General features: G+C 33.8%; 1 long non-coding RNA gene across 1 annotated transcript; it reads right to left on the bottom strand.

The window, feature by feature from the left end:
* Positions 1 to 300: 300 nt before the first annotated feature.
* LOC140176322 (uncharacterized) lies at positions 301 to 2,378 on the bottom strand. The gene is made up of 3 exons (XR_011867353.1): positions 1,962 to 2,378; positions 854 to 968; positions 301 to 632 (listed from the first exon to the last, which is right to left on the bottom strand). It is a non-coding gene; the product is annotated as an uncharacterized lncRNA (long non-coding RNA).
* Between the last annotated feature and the right edge of the window lie 3,848 nt (positions 2,379 to 6,226).

Genomic DNA, 6,226 nt, shown 5'->3' with positions numbered 1-6,226 from the left:
TGGTTAATGAGATTTGATATGTTGAAAAAAAAATTAAACTGATGCTGCTTCATGCTTCATGCTTCATGGTTAAAATGCGTGGTACTGTGGTTTACTGGTTGTCTCTTGTCTGGTTTAAACTTTAAACTGTTACTTAATACTTAGTTAGTGGTTTTTTGTTAGTGTTTCTGAATATCTGACTGAAACTCTGAAGTCTGAAATGTTAGTGTTACTGTGTTAGTTATGAATTTAGTTAGTGGATAATCTGAATCTGAATTTGTTAGTGGATAATCTGAATCTGAATTTAGTTAGTGGATAATCTGAATTTGAATTTGTTAGTGGATAATCTGAATCTGAATTTGTTATCTGGGTTGTTGATTTGTAGGGATAAAAATACAAAATATCTGAGAATGTTGGTTCAGGGACAGGGTCTTCGCTTCCTAGTATTCCTAGACCTACACTTGCTGTTTCTAGGAGGAAAAATGCAACTGGAAATAGAAGTAATATTGGATGAAAACATGGGATTGATGTTCAAGGCAATGGTAAAAAAGTGAAGTGTAATTATTGCTCAAAGACTATAAGCGGAGGGATTTATAGATTCAAGCATCATCTTGCCGGTACTAAAGAGGATTCAGAGCCTTGTGCTTCAGTACCTGAAGAAGTTAAGGCTGTTAATTTCTTATGTTGTAACTTGTAATTGTAGTATTATGTTAATTTATGATATGTTTTGATGTTGAAATTGTTAAGTTTGAATGTCTATATCTGAGTAAATATATATATTATACATGATATATATATTTTTTTATAAAAAATGTATAACAGGTAAACTCGTACAAGTCTACGAGTCAAGTCTAGGTCAGCTCCACGAGTTTACCTAGACTCGCGAGTTTGAAAACCTTGATCATCGGAACAACCCCCATCCGAGTCTTCACCGTCAATGTTGAACATACGTTTGAAATCCATCGGATACGGCTGGCCAATGTTCTAGCCTGAAAACATACAAACCAGAGAAATGTAGCTCATAATCGCGCCAGCTATACATTCAAAAAATCAGCCACAAATATCCCAAAGGAGGCTATATTATACTCCACAAATAAGGCATAGCCCCTGCATTGAAACTCTTCTAACATACAACTCAGCAACTCATTATACTTAAATAAAACATTAATTACTGCCGAAGTTATAACTAACTAACTAACCCACTATATCACTAGTTAATTCAACGACACATTCACAAGACGTAAAAAAAATATTGACTTAACAGAACCAGCAATAAAGATTCGACCATCTGGTCTTCTACTTAATTGACTTAATTTAATTCATGTGTTTCTTCGTCTAATAAAAAACAAGGTTGAACAATGTATTCCTTTACTAAACAATGCTTACCAATTTTAACTTTTCTTAACTAACTTCAAAACAAAAACTAACCTATACACCATCTGAATTATCGAAGTTCAAACCGACATATGACAAGAATCTTGTTGGGCAATCCAAGAAAGTGCCTTCTCAACAACTATGTTTTTATTATCATGCATACCATCCTGCTAGTACCCATAGCACCCTCAATTTCCAAAACCAACAATCATCATGCATATGACCACATTTAATTCTCTATACTTGATCATGTTGTAATTACAGTACTTATTCCTTGATTTCTTTGACTCCTTAATCATATTTTTTCCAAACAAAAAATTACTCTTGTAATTGGATTCTCTAATTAATTACTACAACATCAAAAGATTACTTATCTTAACTAATCCTACATAGAATATTTTTTCACACATAAGCAATCACAAAACAAAGAACAAGAGGAAAATTACGTTCCAGAAAAAAATATACATGTTATGTATTCCTACTCTACCAATTCTTGAAGGAGATAACCGACTGTATTTTTTTAAAATGATGCAAAGATGTGTGCCCATAACTAAAGGAGAATAATCAAACATGAATCACTCGACGGGGCCGGGAAACTCGGTACTCACCAGGATGAGGGATCAAACCATCCCCAGTCCAAGCCTGCGACAAGGAAACTGCCGATTGGCACAGTAGGGCAGCACCTTTACCCAGTCGGACAACTACGACCACAGCCAGATCTCGCGCACCACCCACCACGGCAGTGAGAACACCAGCAACGATGGTCCTGCAGTCTGAACCTAGGGTTTGCTTCGATGTTAGGAGAATAGTGTAGAGAAGACCCAACTCCTAGCTTTCCTGCATTCTTATTTCTTGGCGGCACACAACAAGGCCCATGTCGTGAACCTCGAACTAACGGAACCCGACACATTTAAAATCGCGTTCGATTCCACGTCACCAAGTCGGCTCAATCGCCCCTCTCGTGAGCATCCACAACTTCCTGAGAGCCAGCTACATCCTGCAACATGGGGGCAACACGTGTCAACACTAGAAATAACAACAACATACATCTGTATATCTATACGGATTAACATCTGTATACTACCGCGACCCATATATATATATATATATGGCAAAGCTTGCTATTGTTACGGGGAGGCAGTGCCCCCCTAAAAAATATTTTTTATAAAAAAATACTAATAAGGGAGTGGCCTCCTCTTTTTTTTTTGGACTTGAGTGGCCTCTTTTTTTTGGTCAAGTAGATTGGACAACTCCCAATTCTAGATATCACAACACACCTACACTACACGTTCACCTACACAATATTTAAGAGTTCATATTCAACACTTGGTGTACTCACCAAGGTTTGAACCCGGATGCAGCATATTAAAAGGCGCATGGTTTAACCAATTGAGCTAAGCCTCAGCTGCGAGTGGCCTCTTTTAAGAATGTATGGCCTCCCACTCAAGCTGTAGGCCTTCACCAAAGAGTAACTTAAAATATATCACTTGGGTCATGGACTATAGTTAAAAAAAAGCTTAATCCATAAGAATCACTTCTCTTTCTCAGCAAGTCAGCATAACATCTAAAACGCTTCTCTTCCTTAGCATGATAGCATTTGAAACGGTTCTCTAGTTCTCTTTCTCATTATTTGAATATTGCAAGATAGCAAGTAGTCTTTAATCTTCTATTATCATCTCTCATTCTTCTTTTTTTTGTAAATTATTTTTTTATTAATTTTTTTCAACAATTTATGTATTTATTTATCTAGTTTATAATCTTATGATAATATTTTAGGTTTTAAAAAAAATTAAAGATAATAATTATATAATTATAATATTAACCTAGCATATATTGTTTTTAATTTTTTCTCATTATTAATTATTTGTGACATTAATATTATTGATTTGCAAAGAATAAAATAAGTTGCAGCTACTTTCAGTACATATTCAATAATAATAAAAGACTTTAAATTAAGAAAAAAATGTCGACCTCAATTGTTTATGTAGGTTGCAAATTTTAATTCATTTCAACTCTAGTTATATTATTATTAATTTTTTCATTGCATAAGTTATTATTGTGATTTGAATCATTTACATGAAATATAATACATTTTTTAATAATTTTGCAGAAAACATCTAAAAAATAATTGAATAGTATTTGAAGATTTTAAATACAACAACCTATATTTATAATATTTGAGGTTAGTTTTGATATATTTATGTTTAATTATTATTTTTATAAATAATATATTTAATTATCTTATAAAAAATAAGTTTTGAATCTGAGTTATCATTTTCAATTAAATATATATATTTAATTATTTTTTATTAAAATAAATTTAAAAAAATTAATTCCTCTAGTAAATATTATCTAACTTGAGAGAGAGAGAGAGAGAGAGAGAGAGAGAGAGAGAGAGAGAGAGAGAGAGAGAGAGAGAGAGAGAGAGAGAGAGAGAGAGAGAGAGAGAGAGAGAGAGAGAGAGAGTCTTATCGCCATACATGAATTCATATTGGATTAGTTGTTTATAATATAAATAAATTTTACAACCTAAATGTCATTACACAATTTATTATTAATAATAATAGAATAAAAAATATAACTAACAAAACTAATTACTAACGATATATGCCAAAATTTTTCTACTCTAGATAAATTGAATACAAGTACAGAGCACCAATTGTATTATACTTTTCTTTCCATTTTTTATGACACATTAAAGATGAGGAATGCTCTTATAAAGTTGCATAAAATGTCTTTTTTAAAGATGTTTACGTGTCTTTGTATTATTGGACGTTTTAATGAACCGATTTTTTTTAAATTTTTTAACTAATCAAAATAAAACCGATTTTTTATAATAATAATCAGTATTCTAAAGACCGGCCGGTCTAACCAGTTCAACCGAGAACCGGCGTGAAAAATAGTCCGGTCCACTTTCCAAAACCTACTCCTTCCCCCTAACACCCACCCCACCCCCCAATTCATGAATCACCATCACTTTCCCCATGACCTCTGAACCCAAGGTCAAACTCACCCAACCAAAACCCTAAGTTCTCCCTGCAACGGTTCTGCCGCGGCGCCGCCGCCGTCCGTGATGTCGATGCCTCTGCTTCCTCTCTTGTAGCTCGGTGTCCTCCTTCCCCATGTCCCTGTCCTCCCTAGCTTCTCTCAAACTTGGAGCAGCTCACCGCTGTGTCGCCATTTGCTGTCGTCTCGCCGGTCGCCGTCCATATCTCTGTCAAAAGTTAGCGGCACTGCCTTCACTTCTTCGGTTCTTCTCTTCCTTTTATGCCCTGCTGCTGATTTTTTAATGTGAAACTGTGAATGGATTAATGAAAAATCAAATAATTGATTTTGTGATGTTGCTCTTTTTTTAATTCCTGAAATTTTTGTTGAAATTTTCTTGCTGCTGCTAAAAATAGAAATCAAATCATTATTGAAATTTTTGTTTAGCTTTATTGATTTCAGGTTTAGTGTGATTAGGGATTACTTGTTATTGTTTTGTAACGATTGTTGCTGAATGCTAAAAATGAAAATCAAATCAAGTGTTGTTTGTTGCTGAAGGATAATTTTTGTTGTTGAATGCTGAATGTTGTTGGTAGTATTAATACTGCGCTGTTATTAATTTTCTGGTTGTGCTACTGCTGCTGATGTGGGTTTTGGGTTCTGGTTCTGGTGTGCTATTGTGTGTTTTGTGGCTCTGCTGTGTTGATCATCTTTTCAATTGTCAATGTTCACTCTTCACTTGCATTGTGTTGATCATATTTCTTAATTGTCAATTTTCTTTATCAGAACTGAGAAGGAAAATGACAATCTGAACCAGAAAAAGAATATCCGCAGCATCGCGTGTGCTCACAATCGCAGGAACAAGAAAACTAACTCTTTTTCTGCTCTCTAGTACCTCTTCATCTTTCCTTCTATTTTTACACTCGTTCATTGTATAGTAAGTCAACCCTTTGGATTACTGGCATAATTGAATTGGAGATTTAAGAGAGATAGTTGATTTCTTAATATTGAAAATTCACCTTTAGTTTTGATCTAATTGTTTTGTTTAGTAGGAACTAATAGAATCTCTTCATGGCTTTATCATTGTTGTTTTCTAAGTTATACTAGTTTCTTGTAAGAGAATTAATGCTAGCTAGTCTGGCCTTTCGTTTTGCACAAATAGCAATATGTAAATATGGCCATTTTATCAAAACTATAGTCACAATTAGGAAGTTTAATTTATTAGTATATGATGCAGATACGCCTACGATACAAATATTTGAGCAGAAACAAAGTATTTGTACATTATAGCATATGTTGCAAAATAGGATAATAACAATTAAGAGTATTGAGTATTGATATACTTATCTCTCTTTGAAATGTTACTTTCTGTATTTACTGTTTTAATTTAGCTTTGCATTCTCTCAGGACTTCTTAGAACAACGTTTTAATAAGGAGGATATATATTTTACATAGGTTTATTTGATTATTTTAAAAAGACAAATTTCAGTTAAATACATTTTTTCAGCATCATTTTTAAGCATCACCCTTCATTCACTAGCTTAGCTTGCATATTCTTTGCATTTGATAGGACCAAGTATTTTTGCTACTTCATTTGCTGATTATTCTTTATTTCATCTAATGGATCGAAGCAACGAATTATCACAACAAGTAATAGTCAGTCACGTTCAAAGGTTTTAATTAATTGCCCTTTGATTAATTCATCTCATTAGGGTGCAATGGATGTTGACTCAGAACCACTTAGTTCACAAGACAGCGTCGAAGATTGCATGATGACTGGTGTGGAAGAAAATGTTAATTGCACTTGCGATTGCGGTGGTAGCAGTAGTAAGTGTGTGTCTGTGACGGCCGATGATATTATAAACTAGACCTTTGAAACATTGGATGC

The sequence above is a fragment of the Arachis hypogaea genome, chromosome 11 (assembly GCF_003086295.3).
Source record: "Arachis hypogaea cultivar Tifrunner chromosome 11, arahy.Tifrunner.gnm2.J5K5, whole genome shotgun sequence".
Classification (NCBI taxonomy): Eukaryota; Viridiplantae; Streptophyta; class Magnoliopsida; order Fabales; family Fabaceae; genus Arachis; species Arachis hypogaea.
Note: the sequence above shows the minus strand (reverse complement) of the source record. Positions and strands in the feature narration are given on the sequence as shown.